The following is a 26155-nucleotide window of genomic DNA, read 5'->3' as shown; positions in this document are numbered from 1 at the left end:
CACTGTTTGGATTCTGTAGCCCTGGCTCTATAAAAGAGAAGAGAGGAGGGTACACTAAGAAATCCCATCCTGATGCAGGAGCGCCACACTCCGATGAGTGGCCTCCTAGCCAAACGTGATCACCCTTGAACTAGACAGATAAGTGTTGTTTGTGGTATTCACACCCTCCCATCCCCTCTAACATAACATTCACAGCTGCCAGCTCTGCGCTGATAAGAGAATGAGATGACTTCCTTTTCTTCTCTCCACCCCCTCTCCTGTCCAGAATAAGCTGGGTGGTGGTTGGTTTTTAATAAATAACTTCAGCTGTCCCCTCTTCATTCGAAACTCCTCCAGTTCCGTCACCTTGGGCAAACCTCTGAGGATGCTAGAGGCTGGAGCTCTGTTGAGCAGCGAACTCTACTGAACAGTCACACCTCTTGCGCCTCACAACCCTGCCTCCTTTCTGAGCTGCCCTGTGGTTTGTGGACTAAGGACTTTGTACGCCCCTGGGGCTGGCGAGCCTTGACCGCTATGGTGAGGTAGGAGAATGGCTCTACGGGTCTGTAGCGTCTGTGTTTCAACAAAGATGCTCTTGAGTCAGAGCAAAGGAAAAGGGGGAGAAGATGGTATAAATTATGTCGCTCAGGTCCTATAACCTCCTCCACTTGTGCAAATGGACCAGCAGTTAGCACGGTGCGTGCACTATTGCAACGCAAATAATTGTTAATATTGTCCACGAGCAGGTTCTCGTTTCCTTGGAGGTACAAGATTTCTGCAGTGGAAGCAGTGTCTCAGATGCTTGGCTTTCCCTGTGTGTTTTTTTACTAGTGTTAGGAAAGAGTGTGCGATTAGCACAGACAGTGTGTGGGGTGCTGTACTCCAGTGGCTCCCAACCTTTCCAGATAACTGTACCCTTTTTCAGGACTCTGATTTGTCTTGCGTACCCCCAAGTTTCATCTCACTTGAAAACTACTTGCTTACAAAATCAGACATAAAAATCCAAAAGTTTCACAGACACACTAGTGCTGAAAAATTGCCCCTTTCTCATTTTTACAGTATAATTATAAAATTAATGGAATATTAATATTGTACTTACATTTCTGTGTATAGTCTATAGATCCATAAAAACAAGTCATTGTATGAAGTTGTAGTTTGTACTGACTTCGCTCGTGCTTTTTATGCAGCCTGTTGTTGTAAAACTAGGCAAATATCTAGATGAGTTAATGTCCCTTCCTGAAAGCCCTCTGCGTACCCCCACAGGTACACGTACCCCTGGTTGAGAACCACTGCCGTACACCGCATGGGAGAGGAGGTCCCTGCTCTGAGGCGCTTGTGGTGTGTGTGATCTGTGTAATGTCATGTATGTAATGGCATATGTATTATTACTTTGTAGCAATATTGCATTTACTGTTCCTTTGTTTAGAACACTGAGCCATGCACTGTAGTTAAGTTTCATTTTCCTTAATGATGAACCACAGTGCCTGCGTATGGTCTTTGCCGCTTCAAAGGGCTGAATGTGTATGACTGAATTTTTCAAATACTCATAAAATGTATCAGAAGAAACTCAAGAGTCCTTGCAAGGGCAGTTTAGAAAAGTTAGTTGAGACCCAAAGCAACTAAACTGTGAGAGCAGCTGCATGTGAGTGAAATCAAATGGAAAGGGGAAAACTCTCTCCATCAGAGCAGGTGGGGGTGTGTGTGTGTGTGTGTATCAAGTCTATGCTACCACACTAAATTCACTTGGGGGAGAGGTGGGCTGGGATAAGACATTTGAGTGTTCCTGAAGCCCAGGGGCGGCTCTAGACGTTTCGCTTCCCCAAGCAGGGCGGCATGCCACGGGGGGGCGCTCTGCCGGTCGCCAGGAGGGCGGCAGGCGGCTCCAGTGGACCTCCCGCAGGCGTGCCTGCAGAGGGTCCGCTGGTCCTGCGGGAGGTCCACCGAAGCCGCCTGCCGCCCTCCCGGCGACCGGCAGAGCGCCCCCCGTAGCATGCCGCCCCAAGCACGCACTTGGCGTGCTGGGGCCTGGAGCCGCCCCTGCTGAAGCCACATTTTGGAGCTGCTAAATGCAGCCAGATCATTGTGAAATTGAGCTTTTCAGGCGTAGACCCTCGCCTCAGAACATAACACTGAGCATGCTTAGGTTTTACTCCAAAATTACTGGTATAATCTGGGTGTGGATGGATTAGAACCCCTTCTTTAGAGGTCTGGACTGTGGTTACTTTTCAGGAAGTTAACCTGCTGTCCATTCTGCCATAAGAGTGACCCAAGGCTTTCCCCAGCTTCACTCTCATTAGGTTATCCTAAAATCTGTTTAGTGCCTTGCAAAAGCCACTTCGTTCCCTCTCACCACCTGCCTCCTGGAGCCTCAGCTCCTACCGTGCTGCATTCTGCTTCATTGGGTCATAGCAAAGCAGCTGAACAAATAACTTTCTGCTCCACGATGGGACGGGACGTGTCACTCAGGTGGTAACCAAGCAGTTTCGTAGGTGGCTGGTGACACACTTCTTTTTTTTTTTTAATGCCCCAACTTTCTGCCAGGTGTGTACACAAGTTAATTACAATGGGAACAAGAGCATCTGTAACATACAGGCTGGTAAATATCCCACTAATTAAATGAGATGCTTGTTTTAGTCTCTCAGCTCTGTAATTCCACCTTAGGTTAAAATGAAGCTTACTTAGTGTGTAATATAATATAATACAGAAACTTGCAGATTGGAGCGTGGACGGGTTTTATTTGGCCAGTAATTTTGAATATCAAATTTTAAATTACAAAATACTTGTGGATAACTTGCAAACAGGAAGAGGTAAAAGTTATCGGCTAAATCATTCCCTCAGCTTCTTTATGGGGAGTTGATCTGTTTAAAATGGCTTAGAGGATTTAGTTGCTCCTCCATTAATTTTAAAGGATGATGAGTCTAAATCCTCTAGGCTGCTTTGAAAATCTCCGCTGCAATTCTTTCCCAACTAACACAGTGGCATATGAGGATACACTGTTCTGCTGACAGTGTTGTTTTATACATTTGGGCCGGGCTACATTAGACCAGTTTCTCTCCTTCATAGGGGACCTAGTCTAGAGTCAAACAAAGCCATGGCCTCTTCCTGTGATCTCTCCGAAACTCCCTTGGGTTGAGGTTGGTTTTTTTTTTGTCCTTTCTTTTTGCTCCTGTCGCTCACGGTCTATCCATTGCACAATCGACCGACATACAAAGTCTGGACTGTAGCAGGCAGTCTCTCTTGGTGGTACGCAGTGTCTCATCTAAGCTCCGAAATCATCCTTAAAACACATCTAATGTGAGCTCCGATAGGGCTGCAGGAAGCCTGTAGTCTCCCTAGTTTACATATTGCCTATAGAGGTCCAGGCTTTCTGTGTGTTGCGTGAGGAGAGGAAGGAAGCAGGGTATCAAAATCCCAGTATGAATCTTTGACATCTTTTTTTCCACTTGCAAAAGTTTTATCTACAAATAGAAACCTGGCTCGCCATCCACTTATATGCCTCTCGATCTATTTATCCCGGGTATTTACGTTACACTTGAACTAAGCACCTCACAATCATTGTTTTTTCTCTCACAACCGCCCTATGAGGCAGGGAATTGCTGCTATTAACTGGGGCAAGTCGCTTCTAGTCTGTCTGAAGTCACAGCAGGGAGCCTGTGTCAGAGCAAGGGAAACAAACCCAGGTCTCCCATGCCTCCAAGCTATCACCATAACAACGGGCCTATCCTCCTCTCCTAGGTCACTTTCCATCCATGCGGTGCTTGGGAACACAGGCATGGATAAGAACCTGGGTTCATGCGAAAAATATCTGCTTTCTATGCTAACGAGCTAAATGGATGGAGTGGGCTACATTGTGTCTGGCAGGGGAGTAATAAGATGCACGTTCTTAAAGCAGTGTCTTTTAAAGACACACACACACACCACCCTGCAGTAGTATAATCCACACCCAGGTTTCTGGAGCGTTCTGCCCTAATCCCATGGGAAGAGTCGCAGTGACAGTTGGCTGTCGGAGATGGAAGCTGCTCCTTCTCCTGAAAACCCCGCCCTGGCTAGCTGATGGCTTGCGCACATGGACGTTGCTTTATGTACATGCAGGCTGGGGGTCTGAATAGCCTCTCTCCAGAAGTGGAGAAAACTTGCTCCAGAACCGATGAAAGGTCCAGCTGTGCTCATTGCTTACTCCGTGCTGCTGTTCTACCTGTGGCCTGTTCTGTGTGAGTTCCTGATGTGAAAAGTACCAGATGGCTGGTCATAGGGACTAAAGCCCTCATCTCACCTTGAGCACAGGGACAGCATGGGCTGCCCCATTGATGCATCTCAACCCTGACCTAGACTCCCCACCTCTAGGGGACAAGAATGAGCTCTGGCTCCATAGCCCATTGGGTCTTCTCTGCAGAGACTGTCAACTTAGTGGTTTCAGTGATGTGGATGCTTGCCCATAGGGAGTTGTTCTTTCTCTCTCCCCACCTCCCACCCCCAATAAATTGTTTGCTTAGTCTGAATGCTTGGTGGGCCTCCCCACTTCACACCTTTTCTCAAACATTTCCTAGCATGACTGCACTCACTAGGCGTATCTGCTGCAGGTTAGCTCATTAGCTGGTGTAGAGGACTTCAGTGGAGCTATGCTGACTAGCATCAGCGAAGAACCAGACTCCCAGATTTCATCTAGTGAGTTAGGAGTTTGCATTGTAGGTGAAGGCACAGGTGGGACGCTTCAGCCAAACAACCCATCTGGCCAAGCAGCACTCCCTGACCTTTAATCCCTCTAATGTCAGAGTCCGAAGACTTCACCAAATCTGAGGTGGACGGATCCATGTCTTTACACCAGTGCTGAGTGCAAACATCCAGCTGCTATGATCTAGCAAGGCGCCAAACGAAAGCTCGTCTGAGTGCAAGCCTGTGATGCGATGGAGATGCTGTGATGTTCACACAAGTGACTTGCTAAGCGGCTGACCTAGGTTTCAGGTTAATCAAATGTGGCGAATGGGTGGAAACACAGATTCTAATTTTAGAGCTTGAGATGGGAAACATCGCTGACGGATTTACATGCAGTGGCTGTTAACACATCAGGTCGTGTGTGGCCCGGGACACTGATACTTTCCTCCAGGCAGGTGTCACAAATAAGTGCACTTGTCTGCGAGAGTGCATCGGGGAGAACAACAGCGGGAACCCCAACGCTGTAGCTCCTCCCTGCAGCTGAATGCCGTGAGGTGCTGCTCTACTGGCTGGGAAGGGGGAAAACGAAACCTGCCGGTGCCGAGCTTTTCCCCTCTCCCTATTTGAGTCCAGGGGCTTGGGAAACCCACTTGACCCATCGGTTCCCTGCTTGCCATGTAAACCGAACTCCCAAGTGAGACTTGTCATGGTGTGATCTGATCAGTAACAGCAGGTACAGTTGGAGAGATTGTGTTCATCAAATGCAGAGGAAAATTCCTTGCCAGTCGCTGGCAGATACTATACCCTAGCCTCATCTCCAAAACATCCCTTGTGGAAGCAGGTGACACCTGAAAGGGAGTAGGCAAAACGGACACATCAAGGTATGTTCAGAGCCAGTTTCCTGCTAACCGATAGTGCACTGTGTGACTCAAAGCAGTGCCTTCAAAGCCCACCCTGAGGATGCTTCACTGTGTCCCCAGGAAATTAAAGAGACAGCTTGAAGAGAAGAGGTCTGTCTGCAAATGCTGCACCTCCCCTAGTTACAGATCCCACCAGAGTTCATTAGAACTGGGTGAAGTTAGCAAGCAGGCTGTTCGCTGTGTGCTTTTGACAGCACTGTATGGATAGTTTCCTTCACCGTATCATGAGTTAGTAATAACCAGACTTCTAGCATGTACACCTCGACGTGAATCAATGGCTGGTGAAGCAGTGACTGTTAGAAACGCATGCTAATGTGCGGGGGGGAAGAAATGGGCTTTCCTATATTTCTGTAGGCTCTATAGTGTGGGGCCTTTGAATCTGAATGCAGAAGCAGCCATAACATTTCATTACAAAGATGGGGTGTGTTTTCTGCATGACGTAAGGGAAAGCTTCTCTTTTGGGATACTGGGAATGTGACCACTCTCCTCCTCTGCCGCATCTTGAGACATCCTCCCTTTCCGGCCAGAGACCAGCTGGGACCCCTTATGGTGCAGCTTAGCGCTGTCCCCGAATTACCTGTGGCAGGTTGTAGTTGTGATGCTAAACAGCGCTGTTGCATTGGTGGTCATGGCTCAGTTGAGCGGGCCTGCGCATACAGACACGTAGCCACAAGCGTGTCGGCGCACACGTACCGTTTCACGCCTGTGCCACTAAACCTCTGCCCGTTCCTAGAATGGCTCTCCATGGAAGTCCTAGCATGCGCCGTTAGCATCTCCCTCCCCTGCCACATCAGCTGCCATTTTTGTGGCAGCCTTTCCATTTCCAGCTTTCGTGGGGGCCTGGAAATAGAAGTTCTGCCGTCCTGTCGGACAGGCTGTTCTCGCTACATTGCTGGAAACTGTAGCCGCCGCTTGTGAGGCTCCCGGCTCAGTGTTGCGGGCACAATGAACCAGACATTGGGCTGCCTGTCTGAACTGCCCGTGTGCAGACGCTCACTAGTAATGCTCCATTAGAATCTTATCCTGGGAGCTTCTGCCCAGAGCATGGGCGTCTGCTAGACATTCGAGTATAAAGACGGATGGTGACTTGTCATTCGTTGAGCTAAAACTCTCCCAGAACGCTGCCTTGATACTAGGGTGATGGACACCCTTCCATCACATTGCCGGTAGCATTATACACTGGCGCCAGTCCGTTTGGGAGGGGCATGTTCAGTCCAGCTGTGTACACGTGTGAGGCCGTACAGATAGGGGGCAGTGGTCATGGGGTGCATCACAGCTGCTCCCTGGCCCATGGCAGGGAGAGATCAATGCACAGGTATGTGCTGATTCCTATGCATGGGAAATCTCATTATTTTCACATCCTCCGTGCACCTGTATTTGTGTGCACATCTCAGTGTGTGTGTGTGTGTGTGTGTGTGGAGGCAAAGCAGCTCTTGCAAGCCCCAGTGCGTCAGCATATCTCTCCGTGCCATGCAGTTCGCTGCGTTCCCGGAGCCGGTCGTCATCCTTCTCCTTCTCCTCCTCCGCAGAGGACGTCTTTTTTTAGCTGCTTCCCTTCCTTGTCACTTCATGGCTTTTTATCTGGGGGGGAGGGAAGAAAACTGTTGAAAGAGGCCGTCCACAGCAGCGCTGTGGCTTGGCGTGGGATGGGCTGTGAGGAAGTCCCTGCGATATGCAGCGCGCTCTGGTTCAGGGTCTGAGCTCAGGGCACAGTCTAGGAGGAAAGCTGCTTTCCAGAGAGCTTTGGGTTTAGCTCTGCCTAGGACCTAGTCTACTGCTGAAACGATTTCCATCCCGGGGACTCGGGAAATCAGTGTAGCCACGAGGACTCTAACACTTGGGATAGAAAAGAGCTTGGGTCTGATTTCTCTTTTCTAGGGGGGTTCAGCCCAGGACTCCCCCCCCAGAGGATTCAGGGGGCCTGGGGCAAAGCTGGGGAGCTGCGGCACTTGTACTGACCCAGCGGCGGTCCGGGTCTTTGGCAGCCGGGGGCCCGTCAGTCGCTCCTTGTCTTCAGCAGCACTGAAGGGCCCCCTGCTGCCGAAGACCCGGCCCGCCGCCAGGCCAGGGCTTGTGGGACCCCAGCGGGGACAAATTGCCCCACTTGCGCCCCCTCCTCCCCCCACCCCGGGGGGCAGCCCTGGCTCAGCCTTGCCTTTTCCAGTGGAAGTAAATGGGAGCGGTAGGCTCTCAGCACCTGTGACGAGAGCTCCAGATTCAGGGAGGTGCTTAAGTTCATGCCTAACTTTAATGACACCAGTGGGACTGCAGAGATGCTGACGTGCTTTGCTGAACTGGCGCCTAGGAGGGGCTGGGCAAAGCTTCCTTTGCTTTCCCACCAGCTGCAGGAATTAAACATGGCGGGAGAGGGGAAAGTGTGTAAACTTGCTGCATTTTTAGCAAGGTAAATGGTGACTTTTAGATTGCAGGTGTCTGCGCCTCACAGTGCTTGTAGACGTGTGATATTTAAAGACTGTTGCTTTTAGGGTTGGTTCATCCCAGCTATGGGATGCTGCCTTATGTATTTTGAGCGGTTGGCTCCAGAGTTACAATAGCAAGTGGAGCGAGGAGGAGGGGAGTGGGAAGAGTCAGGGTTTCCCAAAACAGGTGCCTGCGTTGAGGCTCTTAAATAAGTGACTTGTTTTTTTAAAAGGGCTGAGCACTCAGCAGCACCCTGCTGTTCAGTGTGAATGAGAATTTTCAAAGGGTGCTGGTCGATGTCTTAGGCCTGGTCTACCCTGGTTGGGGGGAGAGGCGGGGGGGAATCGATCTAAGTTACGCAACTTCAGCTAAATGAATAACGTAGCTGAAGTCGACGTACTTAGACCTATTCACCGTGGCGACAGCTGCTGCTCCCCTGTCGATTCCGCCCGCACCTCTCGTGGCGCTGGAGTACAGGAGTCGACGGGAGAGCGCTCGGGGGTCGACTGATCGCGTCTAGACTAGGTGTGCGCTAGGTGCTGTAGTGACAGATGGTCGCCGGGCAAAAGGAGTCTGCGGCAGACCTGGGAACATAAGTTCATTCCCCGTATCCCATTCCGGTGCCTGAACCTCGTGCTCACCATCCTTCCTCCCACTTTCCACCCCTCTAGTGGGTGGCTGTCTGGTCAATGCAAAGATGCTGCAGGTGGTTCAGTTTACTCACCTTCCATGTCTTGGGATGTGAATTGACATAAGTCCTTGCTCAGGTCACAAATGAGAGAGTGCTAACTCGTATCCCAGTTCCTATTTGCCTGTGTCACAAAACCATGTGTACAACGAGCAGTCCTCTGTAAAGCATAAGCACATGGCCTTTGTTCGTTTGACAATTCCCTCCGGACTTACCAGGAGTGTGAATGGGCCATTCTGATTAGTAAACTTTCAATCCAAATACTCTCTGCAAAGGGAAAGCCTGTTCTTGCGGTTTCTCCCCATTCTTTAACTTATTCTCTGCCATTCGCTAGTTTTGAGCTGGTGACCTGGTTGTTAATCTCAGGTTTCCCCAGGGAGGTAAGGGGTGGCCATGTGATGGGATTCTGACTCTTGTATCTAAAGGCGGCTCTGGTCTGTGAATTCTGACAGCTGTCTCCCTCAGTGGCTTTGCAGCTGAGCGTGGGTGCGTGTGGACCCAGAGTTGGCCGAGGGTGGTCAGTAGGATTCATTTGCAACAAGCATGCTGGGCCTCCCAAGACTCAGTCGGGACCCTACACTTAAACCTTATGTGCTTTTCCGTGCAGCCTGGACAATCTGGGGGGCAGGTCTTAGCAGAAACCAGGCCTGATTTAGAGAGGCAGCATGACCTGCTGGATAGGGTGCTGAACTGGGAGATGTGGTTCTAATCCTGGCTCGGCTGTGCGTCCTTGAACATGTCGCTGCTCCGCTTTGTGCCTCTGTCTCCTTCAAGTGTGTATTCTTTGCATCAGGGCTCTTGGGCTATGTGTCCTCACAGTGCCTCGCCTAGTGGGGCCCTGATCTCTGCTGGGGCTTCTGGGAATTACTGCAATGCAAATGTTATGGACTCTAGGCCTACTTTTGCAATGGCGTCTCCACAGATGGACTTTATTGAAGCTGTGGGTCTGCCCCTGCAGATGTCATTGCAGGACACTGTCAAATAAGGGTTTAATTTGGGTGGGATAAAGCAGTAGTTATATATTAGTGTTACTTGTTTCCTAAAAGGGAGCATTGTTGATACGACTGAGATAATATTTGTGTAATGCTGTGTGTATAGACTGGGTAGTTGTTACATCTCACAGCTGTATTTCCAATATAATTTCCTATTTCCACTGCAGGGCTGGGTGAAATATTCATTACTTTTGTTGTTGGTTTTGAAATTTATTTTGGTTCAGATTAGCAATATTGCTCCAATTTCCAGGTAAAATAACGACGAAGTTCTGCTGCTTTTTGCCATTTGCAAATAGGAACATTTCTGGAGTTTAAATGGGTTCCACTTTAGTACATGAAAGGTCCTCTTTTTGAAGTGGAGATTTCAACCCTCAGAATTCAGTTCTGACACAGATCCGTTTCATACGAAAACATGGCAAACGATTGCATTATTTGGTGTGGAAATTCTGGGGTTCAGAATCGCACTGAAATTTTGTGTGTGCGCGCACACATACAACCCATATACTAATGTGCAACCCTAGTAAGTTGCTAATTATGAGTCCCATCTAGGCATTTAGTGTTATACAGCCCGGTGATGACATGGTCCTGTCCTGACGTGAGTCTCATATCTCATTAAGATGCAAAGTAGGGCAGACACAAATAATGCCTGAGACTCCAGTTAACTTGAAAGAAGGTGGGCATTGCATGGGAAATGCAGCAGCATGCTTTTCGGGGGAGAGATTTGAAGGAAAAGGTTTGGTGCATCACCAGAGGGATGCTGTTCCGTGTGGAAGAAGGCGTGCGGGTGAGAGCAGGAGCAAGGGGCAGAAGGGATGGATGTGATCAAAGCAAAGGGAATGAGAGAGAGAGAGCAGGAGGGAATAGGTGCAAAACCTTGAAGGTGTGAGTGGGAATCTCAGTGGCCATAACACTGGGCCAGATCTTGAGCTATTGTAAATCAGCAATTTACACCAGCTGTGCATCTAGCCCAGTAAGTGTAAGCTACATATTTATGCCCACTGCCTTTATGGACAAGTCGGTTTCTGAAAATCTGTCTATGAAACCATTGCCTGCCGCAGTATTCTGGCTTCATCAACCGGGAACGTGTGGGCGGTGAACAATGATTTTTGAAATAAGTCCTTTATTAATATACCTCTAGAGAAACAGCCCCTCTGTTGTATTAACTGGACCGTAGCCTGTCCACAGCTGTGCAGTGCAACGCAGCTTTATTTTGTCTTCCATACTGTCTTCCATTCATACTAGATCCCAAGCAATTTAATAATAAGCAGAGATGGATCGCAAGAGTGGAAGAGGGATCTGATTCCTCATTGTCTTGCACCCTGTGTGGTCACGTGGATCGCTGCAAAGAGAGCACAGAAGGTAGCATTTCACACCCATGCTGCCCAACACGCAGACTTGGATGTTTTTTGTAGCCTTCCTTTAAGGGCCGTGGAAATGCCCGTTCGTACATACAGATGAAAAGAGGCTATAGGACACTACCGATTGTTGGCACCCTGTCTCTAGCTGGAACCACATAGTTAATAATGGTCTAGAATTGTCTGGCTCAAGAAAGCAGAAGCTCGTTAATTCCTTTGTGTTTGGTGTAGACTTACCAATGGCTTGTGGCATAGGTAACCCAGAGGCTGCAAGGGGTGATTGATTTCTGTATCGCGACCCTGAGGGTGTTACGAGGCCAGAGAACAACCACTGCGTGACTTCACCCACTCCAAGGTTAGCAATTGCTCAGAAGGGAACTGCCGGGTCTCCCCTCCTGCCTGCTCTTTCTCCCCCTGCCCCTCAAGCCCGACTCTGATAGTGAAATAAACTTGCTCTCCGCACGCCACCATCGTGACTTCACATGGTAATGAATGTTTCTTGTAAAAACTGGTGGTGACCTTCTCAGAGAAACAGAGAGGCGAGAATGATTATATAGTGGATAGCATGAGATTAGGAGCCAGGACTCCTGGCTCCTAGTTTTCTAGCTCTGCCCCTGACTTGCTGTGGGACTAAGTAAGCTCTTACTTTAATGTCACTGAAGTTGGTGTGGGGTAAACTGATTTAAGTGTCGGTGCAGAGGCTTGCCCTGGTATAACTAAAGCAACATCATAACCAATTTTAGTTGAACTTGGTGCAAGTTTTGTGTGTAGATATGACCGAAGCACCTGATTATTTTCAGAAGTGCTGGGCACGTACAACTTAATTTTGAAGCTAGTGAGCCTGCGAGAGTTCAGAACCTCTGAAAATCAACCCCTTAACCACCTGTGCCTCAGTTTCCCCACTGTAAAGCAAAGTTGTAAGCCTGAATCTGCTACATTCTCTAAAGCGTTTTGAGGCCCTCTGTGGAAGGTGCTAGAGAAATGAGAGGTATTACTAGTCGGGAGCTGAGTTCCCGTGACTCCATGTAATGCGAAGGGTGGGGGTTTTCAAATGTGCCCCAGTGACTTAAGAGTGCAAGTTGTATTAGCGGTCCATAACATTTCTATGCTCGAATTACAGAGGGGGTGTGAGAAAAATCTGCCCAAATCTATGCAAGCTGTTTACTATGAACCAAATTTGATTCTCAAGGCTTCTCCATCCTGGTGATGTTTGCATTGGTATAACTGCGCTCGTGCAAAGACCTAGTGTAGATGTGTTGCACTACTGGGTTTTTTTTGGTTTTTGTTTTTTTTTTTTAAAGGGAGCACCTGGAGTGGCTTATCCTGGATTCAAACTGGGATAAGTTGCAGCAGTGCAACTCCATGGTGGAAAACCTCCCCCCCAAACAGACAAGGCTCCAGTTATGCTCGGTCAGTCCAGAGGAACGGCACTGGCTTCGGGATCAACCTCCCCTTTCAGTTATTTGTTGTCTCGATTTCCCTAAATGAGTGGGTTGGGTTCTTTATACAGCATGTTACCCTCACTTTACCTTTTCCTTGTACTTTTGGCTGTATCTCTGGGACTTGTCTGGGAAGGAGGAGGATGGTGACTTTTTTTCAGCTGACGTGCAGCTTATCTGAGAGGCTCTGGCACAGTTTTCAAAGCCAAACCCTCCCGCTTCCCACCCCGTGCTGAGCCAAACTAGGGGTTTGAGGAACACACCCTACCCTTCTCCATTCCCCAGTTCACCCCTTCAAAAATAAGGAGCCTAAGGGAGTTAGGCACCCAACTAGACTTTGATCAGGAGCACGTAAAATACATTAAATGATAAATAAGAAACAGAGAGCACCTGATTTAAAAAAAAAAAAAGAGGAAACCCACCAAGGGACTAATCTAAGGCTGGCAGCTAAGTTTGTGGAACATGATTCTCAGCTATCACGGCAATGAGTTTATTAGAAGCAGAGAACTGATTGGTGGGTAAGCTCCTCTTTTCACCAAGATAAGGATGCGATTCACTTCTAGAAACAAGGGGGAGGGAGTATGGCCTGATGGATAGAGCACTGGATTACTGGGTTTTAGGAGACCTGGGTACTATTCCCAGCTCTGCCACTGGCCTGTTGGGTGACCTTGGGCAAGTTGCTTCACCCCTCCGTGCCTCAGTTTCCCCTATCAATCCTCATTTTACAAGTGGTCTGCTCAGGCCTGTGTGTTTTGTGTTTGTTTTTTAAGCCCAGACCCAAGCCTGGGAGGGTTGAATAGTTTTTTAGCCTGACCCCTCCTCTCTACTGTCGCTGTCGTCTCTCTACTCGCCCGGGGTTGGCATGGCTGGTGGCTGCGTGCTCCCCTCCTGCCATCCACGCCCCATGCGGGATGAGAGATGCTGCCATCCCTCAGCAGGCACGTTCATTCAGGACCGCACGCAGCGAGATGGTGGCAGCTCACAGGAGTGGGAGCCGCAGCCACGCCTGCTGGCTGGAGGAGGAAAGCCAACCCAGCCTGGACGTGACACTTGTAGTCGGGTTGGGGTTGGTTTGCAGGGCTCTGAGGATAAAGATACTGACCGCCTTTGAGAGGCATGTTGAGATGTACTGATGAAAAGCGCTATAGAAAAGCCGAGTATTTGTTTCTTTAAATGTATAGTGCCGGAGTGAACCCGATAGCTGCTGTTAAACGACCAAAAGGCAAATAGCATTGAAAAAGCAGGAGTCCTATTTGATGCTTGTTATGACTAAATCATACTTCTGTTTTAACCTCCTTTATCTCGTTCATCCGAATGGCCGTTCTGCTGGACACCACTATTGCTAAGCGCATTGTGGACCTGGCAGCGGGGAAGGGTTTAACGCAACCTTTTCTTGACCATATATAGATGGGGAGGGAGGAGAGGGAGGAGTATGAAGCGTTTTGCCCAGGAGTGACTCATCATGTAACTGAGCAGTGTTTCTGTGGGGAAGTCCCTTTTGAGTGTACACTCTAACCAGCTACTTCAAAACTACATGGAAAATATCTGTACAGTTCTTGTCACCGGGCTGATGGAAAGTCTGCCGCTGGTTACAGGGTGCAGCTAGCAGTTGGAAATATGTGCTGCACACCTGGGCATCTGCAGCAGCCCCCTAATGTACCAGCGTCGACTGGCTTCTGCAAATGTAGGAATTGCCATACCTGATCAGACCTGTGGTCCCAGGTAGACTAGTATCCCATCTCCAGCCATGGCTAGTCCTTTCAGCTTCAGAGGAAGGTGGAAGAAACCCTGTAGTAAGCGGTTTTGGGATAACTTGTCCCCAGGGACATTTCCATCCTGACCCAGTTAATGAGAGTGACTTCTGCCCTGAAGCATGAGCGTTTATACCCTTCTAAATAGTCAGCTACTTCCGGGGTCCTCAAGCATTGGTGCACCTCACTCCTGCCTAGTCTCTGCACGCGGCACATAATAGTCTAGTCTCTGGGGGGCTGTAATACGCTGGTTGTTGGATTTAGTGTGGGGGTGTTGGAGGGTGTCGGTGGCCTGTGATACGCAGACGGTTGGACGGGCTGCTCTGGTGGTGTGCCCTTTGCGCCTTGGTCTCTAGGACTAGGCTTGGCAGAATTCAATCTTTTAAATAACTTTGATGGAAAATATTGATTTTTTTAAGCTTTTTTTTCTGACTTTTCACTGTTTTTAAACTCCCACAGTTGCAGGAAGCGTGTGTGCGCGCGCATGTGTCAGACTGCAGAGAGGTGGGGGTCAGACCATAATTGCTCAATGACAGAAGTTGAGATTCAAACAGTTAATGGTTTATAACCGTTAAAACACATCGGCAGCATCGTGTGTCTAAATGTACGAAGTAAATAGCCTTCAATTATAGTCTAAGAAGTTCTCAAGCAACATTTTGCTTATTCCACCGATCTGTAAATTTTGAGTATCACTTGATGTCACTTGGTTTGTGAAATCCATGGTTGCCAACATTTATCAATAAAAATCGAATCCTTCCAAGCATACCTATGACTTTGTTGAAATCAAATGAGTACATAACTTGCCAGCCTAAAGTAATACGTTATTCTGCGTATACGTATATATCCCTTATGGAAAAGCCCAATAGAATTGATATGTCTAGAACAAACAGGGTTCTATAGAAATGACTTTCAAATCCTGTGGAATATAAAGCAGCATTATCCCTGCTATAGAACTGTAGATGCTGGTTTCAAAATTTAGTCCAAATGTTCTGTTTCCGTTCAGTTCTGTAAGACTTTTTCCCTAAAGGGTGCTTTAAGTGGTGAGCAATGGAATGGTTAGCTGTCTGGATGTTGATTGCTTTGGGAAAATGGAAAATATTTACCTATATGTAAGACTGATGTTGTTTGCTGGATGTGTTTATTTAACACACTTACTTCCTTTATCCTAGGGTTGGTATAATTTATTCTCTTGACAGGGATTTAAATTGAACAAGTCTAGAAAGAGCAAAGGAGGCAGACTTGTCTTATCAGGTTTAGGAAATGTTTTATATGCAGGCATGCTTTTATGTAGGACCGCTATTACCATGCTATTAAGAGAGAAACAACTAATCAACATGTATGGAAACATCTGAAAGCAAACGCAGCATTTACTGTACAGTTTTGTTAAAACACTAAGCTTTAATATACTAAAACAAATGTGACGCCCACACATCCCACGCCTCCCTCGATACCGAATTAAACTGCTTGCTTATTTCCACCTCCGTATCAACAAATCTTTGTGCAAGAGGTCTTAAACACCAAACTATGACACACGACCTCCGTGCTGCTCTGCTTGTGGACTCGCGATGACTTCTGTTTCCCGAACATCTTGCTTATTTGTTCTCCCACACTGATTAGTGGTTCAGTGTTGCCTCCTGACGTGATGGGATTTTTTTTAATCCCTTGTCTTGCAATATTTGATATTAAAGCCCCAGCTGCTGGAGTCAAGTAATTACTTTAGAATCTCAGCTTTCATTGCGTGGGGAGGTGGGGGAGTTTCACGCCCTTGTGGTTGTGGAAAAAAGATAGAAAATGTGACCTAAAGACTCAAAACACAGAGAGGAAATAAAAAGAATCCAGCATTTATTTTTTAAAAAAACCCTCGTGATTGATTCTATTTATTTTTAGGCCCAACTCACAATCTTTGACTGTTTGGGGCTGGCAATACAGGAGTTCTCAATGCTTCCATTCCTGCCTTTGGCTTTTAGCCAGTTCCTGAATGATTTCTTGCACTCTGCTCTTCCCTTTGCAACTCGGTGGCTTTTCAGGAATGGGCAGTTGCAGGGTATTAATTTTGTTTGTTTTTTCATTTGGAAAACACCAGATCTTTTGGGCACTGTACTGCCCTGAGGGAAAGTTGATGGGAGGGGAAAAAGACGACGTGGGTGAGGGACACTAGACCTAAGGAAGGTTGTAGAGTATATGCGCGCTCCAGAGACTGTTATCTTAGCAGCGTTGCATAACCCCATAATGTAGATGCAGCCTGCGCCGATGGAAGGGGGTTTTTCTGTTGGTGTAGGAGCTCCCCCCCGCCCCCCCGAGCAATGGTAGCTAGGTTGACAGAAGCATTCTTCTGTCAATATAGCTGCATCTGCACTGGGGGTTAGGTCAGCATAGCTACCTTGGTCGGGGTGTGCTTTTTTTTTAACATAGCGATGTTGACCTAACTTGCATGTAAACAAGACTCTAGTGGTGCAATGTCTCTCCATAGACAAGGCGTAAAGGCTTTTCTATACGTAGAATTGCCTAACGAGTGCTTTGTTCCCGTTAAGCTTAACCCAGTGGGAACAAGGCATTTTTGTTCTGGAATCAGTGTCCCCACGTGGCGTTATTAGGAACAGCTATAGCGCTTTAAACTCACACTCTACCATAATCCACGTTCACTTTCAGATGTAGACAAGCCCTGTGACAGAGTGCCTTCGTTGCCTAGTTGAGGTCAACGGAAACTGCAGGTGCTCAGCCCTTTACAGGATGCACGGAGTTCCTCACAGGAGCAGGCCCAACAAGACAGCACTTTCCTCTGGGTCTCCCAGTGTAACTTTTTATCTGGGTGCAAATCACGTCTTTCGGGGTGCACACAAAGTTTAGGTCCCTCTTACGCTCTGTTCTAAGAGCGTAAGGCATGTGTTGGCCTTGTGCGAGAGACAAGGCAGCGTGAGGTAAAACCAGGAGGTGAAATGAAGTGGGCGATTGCTGTTTTTATGGCTCATTACAACTTGTAACACATGCCCTCCTGCCTGTTAACCCTTAATTCCACACTTCATTGTAAGTGGTCTCTCCTACAGCACGTGTGAATCCCTTCTGCCTAACAATCTGTCCCACCTTGTGTTTAGCTTGGATGCTTTGGTTATCTCCTCTGGACCTGAGGAACTGCTCATTGAAGCTTGAAAGCTTGTTGCTTCCACCAGAATAAGTTGATCCAATAAAATGTTCCCTCACCCACCTTGTTCCTCTCAGGGCCTGGGTCCAAAACGGCAAACGCCACCATTTGTAGGCAAGTTAAAATAGAAGAGTGGGATTTTTAAATCCTATTTTAATGGGAAATGGGCATCCAAACCCCTTTTGAGCAGCACTGAAGACTTCAACCTGGATACATATTGTTTTCCAAGTGCCCTTTCTTTGCAAAATAGATTTTTAAATAACATCTATTCTTGGAAAACATTTAGAGTATCCAGCTATTCCAGCATGGTCTCCGGACCTCCACAGGGCTATTTAAAAAAAAGCTTTGTCTATGTCAGCATTGTTTTTTAGAAGCAGGGTCCAAACCAAACACCCACCCCTCAATTATTTTGGGGTGAAGTTTCTTTGGACCTGGAACTTTGTGGGATGAGCCAATGTCCAGATTCACTCAATTTATAATAATATAGAGATGAAAACTAGAGATGATGTGGTTTTTGATGATTTCGTTTCAGGAAATTTGAAAATGGCCAGGGAGGTGTTTTTATGACTGGTGTCAATCTTTTAAAAAAACTTTTGTAACAAGGGTTGACTTTTTTTTTTTCTCCTCCCTCCAGATGACTTGTATATTATTGCCACAACACAGTTCAATAAAAGTAATTTTTTTGGTCTTTTGTTAGCGCCAGACTTAGCGTATGTCTTCGCTGGGGGGAAAAAGTATGTTTTTAACTTAGGTTAGCTGACTTGAGGTTAAAATAACAGTGGAAAACAGGGCAACTCTGCTTTTAACTTGTTACCAGCTCAGGTTCAACCCCCAATTTCCCTGTAGGTAGGCTTGGAAGGAGTAGATTTTTACTGGTAAATGTCAGTAAGCCTGGATTTCACCACACACTAGCTGACAAAATATTTCCATCGATAGTTGAAATTTACAGATGGGCAAAGATTAAAAAATAACAAAAAGCTGTTTGAGAACTTAGTTTGATTTTAAGGATATTCATATTGTCAACATCACATGTCCAAATAGACAACTTGTGTTTTAACGATTATAGAGTGTTAATGTCTTGAATTTCAACATCTAGTAGTAGAAATTAAGTCTGACTTTTGATCTCTTCTCCCCACCCCACCTTTGTCTGGCCCCTCCATAACTTCCTGAAACTGTCATTCGAATTCAGCCAAGTGGCAGCCTATCTTCAGGCTTCAACTCGAGGGCTTAAGTGGGGCATACGCCATGTGCTGGTTCCTATGCATTGTGGTGAATCTCATGAGCATGAAGCAAAGAACACGATGCTTCTTCCTCAACTCCTTATCAATGACGACCAGCTTTCTGCTTGTGATCCTAGCTGTCATGGGGGTAGATGTTCTGACTGGTGCATTGAGGGAGGGTTGTGTGTGCAAGGGAGGGCTATGTGCATGCATGGCTGAGTCAGCATATGTAGCTGGGAGATTTCCCTTCTGAGCAATTTCATTATTCTTTTGTTCTGGGCAGGCTTAATCTTAACACTTCTGCTTTCCCATCACTAGGGCTGCAGGAAATGTTCTGCACTGGGTGTCTCGGAAAGGGGGAGAACTAGTCTTTGCGATATGGGGCTGGGGAGGAGAGGGGTTCTGTCATCCTGAGGCAGTGGAGTTCACAATTGTGACCATAGCAGTCAGCGTTGGGCATTATGGTGCAGCTGCCGGAGGACTGATAGGGTCGAGAGAGATAATGCAGTGTCTGCACTGATGCTGCGTGAACCTCAGTGCATTGACCAGGCGCGACACCACTCAGGCAGATGCGTTACTATGTTGGTATAATGGAGAACTTACATCGGTGGGAGTCACGTTTAAGTGTAAACACGTGCACAACTAGGTCAGCACAAAGGTGGCTTCTGTCAATCTAACTTTGTAGTGTAGACCTGGCCTCAGTGGCTTCAATGCAGCGCTGCATTGGTGCCACTGTAGCATTTCTAGTGTAGACGAGGCTAAGGCAGGGTTTGAAGCAATTGAACTAATTGGGGTTTATCCTCATTTATGAGTAGGGTAAATCCTGGGGTTTGCACCAATTTAAGGCTTGCTCCTACCTGTAACTGGGGTAAGCCCTAACTAGTTCAGTCGTTGCAAGCTCCAGTTAGCCCTTGTCCAGACTTAGGGTTAGCTCGTGTGCAGCTACATAGGTGGCAGTCCACTGCTAGCTGAATTGGGGCTAGTTCCGAGTGCGAACAAGACCTCAGGAAAAAGGCTAGTGTAGACAGTCTGTGGAGGAGGAAGAGATGGCAAGATCCTGACATCACAAGAGCAGTTGAGACTCAGCTGTGTTGCCTCAAGGGAAAGTGTTGCATATGTCATGTGGGTTGTCTGGTGTTCACCAGGTGGTTAGTCATTCCAGGTTTTCACAGAGGGCTTTCCGGCATTTTTTGTGGTTGTCAAACCTCTTTCTCCTTTTGACTGAGGGCTGGAGCATTAGTCAGCCTGGCTTTACATTTAAACAGAGAGCATCTCTCGCTGCATTACTGTGTCAATTCCTGTCCAGACTGAATCGGGCTTTCATAGCCGCCTTCCCTCCAGAAAGGCCTGAGTAACTTCCTTCTGTGAGTCTGGCTCTTGTGCTGTGTTTAACTTGTCTTGTTTTACAAATTTCCTGGGGCAGCTTCTATTGTTGATCTTTGGGTTCCTGAAAAGTGCTTGGTGTTTTTTTTTTTATTTTAAATTATTTTTTTTTGGTTCGAGAGAACCATGGAGGAAATCTCCCATTTCTTTGTAGAAAAGCAGACTTGTCTGGAGAAGATTTCAGCTCCAAATACAAAAATGATGGTTGTTACTTTAAATGAAGGCAGAGATCTAAGTCTTTTAAGGCTGACCCAGTTCCACAAAAGCAAAAACAATTTAATAGTTGCACCGCATGTTTTATTTTACAGTGGGTCACTTATGCAATTCATGTTGACTAAAACAATGGACCTACTTGAAGAATGTTACCCTAGTCATACTTTCATCTTGCGCTTTCCTTCCCAGAGGATCGTGTGTGTGTGTGTGTGTGTGTGTGTGTGTGTGTGTGTGAGAGAGAGAGAGAGAGAGATCTATATTCCTAATTAAAGAAGGCTTGAATTAATTACTTTTTTAGTTATATTAGCTTTTGTTCTGTTTTTAAACCCACTGTCTCAAGTTGTAGAGGGAAATGTCTTCTGTTGGGAAGCTGTAACTTTTTCCCATTTTTAGCCCTCACGGGCTGCATGCAAGGTTCACTAGCCAGTCCTGCACCAATAGTGGGTCATTTTTGGGAAAAAGAAACCACGGTAACTTCTGGTGTTGTCAGATTAAGCTGGGGATCTCCCTAGAAGCAGCTTTCTTTCAAGATTTCTTTCAAATACTTCTTGCTTCCTGTCAGGGCAGAGGTTATTGCAAGAGCAGCTTCCCTTTTGGGTAAACCTTGAACCCGAAAATTAAAGAAAAGCCCAAAAAAAACCCCAAAACCCTCAAAAGATTGGGTGGATAACTGGGAATTAAGTCACCTGCATTTGTTTCAGCCCTGTCAAAGGTTTGGTTTGGAATGTGTATTGGAACTGAACCAGTGAGCCCGCAGTTTTTGCACAGCTATTCATACATGCGCAGAGAGTGTCCTTCAAAAAGATTTTGCATTTAGGAAAGGGAACTACTGAGTGGGGATACCCTTGTGATAATCATCTGTACTTGAAACAGTCGCTTTCGTGCTGCGAGTCTGCAGTTAGCTGCGTTTCTGGGCCAGAGAACTATCCCAAGGCAGTTCTCAGCAAGTCGTTCCCTTTTGCACGTAGCCTTCAGAAGGAGAGACCTGTGGGGGAGGCTTTGTTTTTTTTCTTAGCACCCAGTGAGGGTCTGTAAACCACCTAATGTTTGGAAGAGATTCTTCCACTACTGAACTCGGAAGTTGGCCTTTCCTGCCTCTGTTTATGAGGACCACCTAGGTTTTCATGCTTCATGCTAACTAAACACAGCGGGGTGTGTGCATGGATGTTTGCATTGACTTCTTTCCAAGCAGTAGGAGTGATGAGGGAAACATCTTGGCTTTTAGGTTCTGCTTAGCTTTTGAGAGACAAGCCCAAAACCTGACCCCCTGAGGCACCACCTTGTCCTCCGTTCCTGATGGCCTTGTTCCAATTTTGGGTGAGCAAGGGTCGGGGTGCTGCGTGTGAAAGGCCCACATTCCTTTGCCATAGTGCACTGAGAATCAGCCAAAGAAACAGATGCTAATAAGTATTGCAATGGGCCCAGGACAGCTAAGGAGATACGGGGTGGAGGAAGAGACTGGAAAACTGGAGGATACTGGGCATCTCTGCCCCTGAGCCACCATCCTGCCATTCCCCCATAACAATAGTGAGACCCCTTCCCACCCTTAACTCAACAGGCTCCCCCAGCATCTCTGTTCCTCCTGCCATCAGTGACCACCTTAATACAGCTGCCCTGGTTTGTGACATCAAAAATATGGCTCTAGCCAAGAATCTGCTAGCATTTAAATTATTAATCGTGGGTTACAGAGACCTTTGTAGGTATCAAGTATCGGGGGTAGCCGTGTTAGTCTGTAGCCACAAAAACAACAAGGAGTCCGGTGGCACCTTAAAGACTAACAGATTTCTTTGGGCATAAGCTTTCGTGGGTTAAAAAAACCCACTTCTGCAGAAAGCTTACGCCCAAATAAATCTGTTTAGTCTTTAAGGTGCCACTGGAGGGGGGTGGGGAACTTACTTGGCCTCTCAGAGTTGGTAAGACCACTCCCACCTTTTCATGCTCTGTATGTGTATATACATCATCTCACTATGTTCACTTCCATGAAGAAAAATCATGCCCAACGCTCCCAGCCCATCTTTGTCATTAGGCACTCAGCTAAAACACTCTCCATGACATTTCACAACTTTGCCTTGTCCCCGAGCTCCATTAAACTCCATTAGAGCCGTTTATTTTTCTGGCTGTAGTAGCTTTATAGACTATTAAGTATTTGGCTTCTGCACATGGCAGTATAATGAAAGGGGAGTTGCTGCTTGCGGTCTCAGAAGTATGAGGTTCTAAAATGGTTCAGATTCTGGCCTCCACTCCCTGTTTTCAACATGTGTGTTTGGACCAGTTACAATGTAACTCTCCCCCCTTCTCTCTTTTGGAAAAGAGCATTTCAGTCATGGGGGAAATAGCCCTAATTGTCGAGCAAATGTTAAATTTATTTTAATTTTCTCTGTGTGGACACGTGTGTGAGTCTCTTGCGGGCACACACAAGCAGGGGCAAGACATTTCTCTGTCCTTCACTTTCCCCATCCGTGAAATGGAGATGATGATGATTTCCTGCCAGACAGGAGGCTTGTGAGGTTTAGCTGGCTTAGCGCCCTACATATAAACTAACTTATTAAATGTCCCCAGATTTGCTCTTCTTGTGAAGACCCCAATTTCCCTTTAAAGGTAATAATAGGAGATGTACCAATCTCCTAGAGCTGGAAGGGACCTTGAAAGGTCATCTAGTCCAGCCCCCTGCCTTCACTAGCAGGACCAATTTTTGCCCCAGATCCCTAAGTGGCCTCCTCAAGGATTGAACTCACAACCCTGGGTTTAGCAGGCCAATGCTCAAACCACTGAGCTATCCCTCAGGGTTGATTTGAGAATGAGGTCTTGCGTTTTGGAGTCACTTTGTTTAGAGTAGTAGCGCAAATCTCTCCGCCCAAGTGAGGTCTCTTCCGAGATTGTCCATTGTCACTGGAAGGGGAGTCCGAGTGCAGTGCAGTAGAACTCCCGAGTTATGAGCATCTCGGGAATGGAGGTTGTCCGTAACTCTGAACAAAACATTATGGTTCTTTCAAACGTTTACAACTGAACATTGTCTTAATACAGTGTGGAAACCTTACTATGCAGAAGAAAAATGCTGCTTTCAACCATCTTAATGTAAACCAGTTTCCTTACTTGTCAAATCCTTTTTTTTTTTTAAATTCCTTTTATTTTTTACTAGTTTACAGCACAGTACTGTGTTAAACGTATAGTATTTGCTTTTATTTGTCTCTGCTGCCTGATTGTGTACTTCTGGTTCCAAATGAGGTGCATGATTGACTGGTCAGTTCATAACTCGGTATTTGCTCTTGTCGTCTACTGTGACCGCAAACCCTTGAGGGACACCACTTCACATTACTGTGCAGTTAGCTGTCATTTAAGATGAATGCAAGGAGTATTATAGCAGCTCACCTGCTTAAAGGTGTATTAGAGCTTTCTAGTTAAGACCTTTTAACTAATATGTATGAATACGCTAGATCAAAATATTAAAAAGTGACTAATGATTTTGGGTGCTTCAGTTTTTAGATGTGCAACTTGAGATGCTTTTAAAGGGGCCTCATTTTTCAGAACACAGGTTCAGTGCATTCAGAAAATCGAGCCCTATTTAAGGAGTGTCGAACTGAGCACCCAAAAATGGTCACTCCTGGAAAAATCTTTGCCCTAGTGTAGATAAGGCTTTAACTTGTGCTGGGCTGGGGAAAGCACCAGTGTCTTGTAGTTCCATCGAGGGATTTTGGTACTGATTGAAACTGTGAGAACTGAGGTCAGTAGATGACTTGACACTCTGAACCTGAGATGAAATTAAAATAATCTAACTGATGATGAAACCTTGTCCCCTATGCGTAAGTAGTCGCCTTTTTACCAACCTTTCTTCATTGGTACTCCCTGTGATCTACATACACTAACACCAGTGGCACTGCTGAACAGTACTCAAAGCAGCATCCCTTGTCCTGCTGTGTTCTCTGCTTTCTTTATAATCTGATGCTGAGGACTCGGCTAGTTTTTAATAGTCTCCGTGCTTTTTTAAAAAAAATTTTAAAAGCAATGCTCGTGGGATGGCTGCCATCTTGGCTAACACCCCAGGGGTTGAACCAGGGAACTCCAGAGCTGAAATTGAGTCGCTATAGCTTGAGCTAAAGGTCAAGGCTCCCGAGTTGCTGCTTTAACAGACCCGTATCCTCTGTGGGTTGTGCATAGCGGGACCCATGCTGGCCAATGGGTCACTCTCACTTTAAAAGGGATGTTAAAATTAGGCCCCCGGTGGCTCCCTAACACAGGCAATGGCAGGACAAGCTTTCCCCATAATGCCCTGCCAATGTGTCTCAGCCCTCTCCTGGAGGAACCACCTCGTGGTGTAAGGGTAGCTCTGTCTCCTTGGCCTATTCAGTCTCTTGCAGCAGCTGTAATGAGAATTGTGCCTCTTGAGTTAGTCTGACACTCTCTCTAGGTACGGGTGTGTTATTGTCACCTGGAAAATTGGGTTCTCTCCGGGGCACTGGCCACGCTGCAGCTCTACAAAACTTGTGGCCAACCCAGGTCTAAACATGACTTGTGTCCACCCACCATGTGGTTAATGCTGTTAAACACAGCGCCTCACCGGCCAGGGCCTAGACTAAGCTCATGGGTAGGGTTGCTGAATCTGGGGTGCAAACAACTGGGACCTCCGAGCCATTTCGTCTGGGACGGGTCCCTCAGAACAGGGATGGATGGGGGCGACCCTACTCATTGGCCTAGTTAACACTAGCTTTTTTTCTTTTAAAAATCCCCCCTTTCATGAGGGTTCTGTGCAGCCTTAGTACATCACAGGCGAGCCCCCTCTCCTCCTTCCCTGATCTGGCAGCAGACCCAGATGGGGAGGGCCCGACCCTCTCTCTGACCACTACCACTTTGGCAGCAGAATCAGAGTAGAAAACTCTGAAGGTCTGATCTTTGGCTTCTCGCTTAGGATCCATGGCTACGAGGTAGCATTAGCGCTTTGGTGTTTTTGTGCTATTTTGGTTTTGGTTTTTTCGCCCCTTTTTTTTTTTTTTTTCCCGTCTTAAGACACCCACACAAACCCTTAAATGAATACCACAAACGGGCCTGTCATACGTTGGGCCAAACTGACTTACGGCAACCATCTTTGGCCTGCTTCTTAACTGCTTTCATAGGGCCCCCGTGAGTTAGGACTCAACCTAGAACTGTTATTTCCCCGGCCATTTACACCACCTTGGTGCTAAAGAAAACCCCCTGTTGTTGCTGGGGCAGTGGCATAGGAGGTGTGGTTTACTTTTTCACTTGCTGTTGTTTGGTCTGTAAGTGAATAGAGCAGGGTGGGTGAACTTTTTTGGCCTGTGGTTGTGCCTCCCCGAACAGCCTGGCCCCCAAACCTCCCCCTGCTCCTTGTCCCTGGGACCCCCAGCACCTAACCAGGACCCCACCCCCTTCTAACCTCCCTTTCCCCTGTCTGCCCTGACCCCTATCCACACCCCTGACAGACCCCCCGGGACTCCCACGCCTATCCAACCACCCCTTGTCCCCTGACTTCCCCCTGGGACTCCCTGCCCCTTTTCCAACCCCCCTCCCCCGCACCCTTACCATGCCGCTTAGAGCACCAGGACTGGCAGCCGCGCTGTCCAGCCGGTGCCAGCCACACCGCCACGCAGTCTAGAGCACTGGGGCAGGCTGGTGGCTCTCGCAGCCGCGCTGCCCGGCAGGAGCTCGCAGCCCCACCACCCAGAACGCTGGCGACACGGCGAGCTGAGGCCGCGAGGGACGGGGGACGGCCGGGGGCTAGCGTCCCCGCCTGGGAACGCAAGGGCCAGGCAGGATGGTTCCGCTGGCCATAGTTTGCCCACCTCCTGTGTAGAGCATGTGTATGTGATTGCCTCCCCACCCCCAAATTTTCAGAACCCTGCTGTCCTCTTCTAAGCACTTGAAGATCTGAGATCCCACCCAAACTAATCGGGGGGAGAAGGGTTGGGGCAGAGCCGTTGAAATGCAAACGTCTGCAAAGGACGGTTCTTGGGCCCTAGGACAGTGGGGGGTGGGGGCAAGCTTGTATC

At 47.4% G+C, this 26155-nt stretch overlaps 1 protein-coding gene across 1 annotated transcript in view; it reads left to right on the top strand.

The window, feature by feature from the left end:
* LOC123354381 (tyrosine-protein phosphatase non-receptor type 11-like) overlaps positions 1–26155 on the top strand; it is an 87482-nt gene that overhangs the window by 30510 nt on the left and 30817 nt on the right. The gene's annotated exons all lie outside the window — the stretch shown is intronic.

Source organism: Mauremys mutica, chromosome 21 (genome assembly GCF_020497125.1).
Source record: "Mauremys mutica isolate MM-2020 ecotype Southern chromosome 21, ASM2049712v1, whole genome shotgun sequence".
NCBI lineage: Eukaryota > Metazoa > Chordata > Testudines > Geoemydidae > Mauremys > Mauremys mutica.
This window is presented reverse-complemented; position numbering and strand designations above follow the sequence as displayed.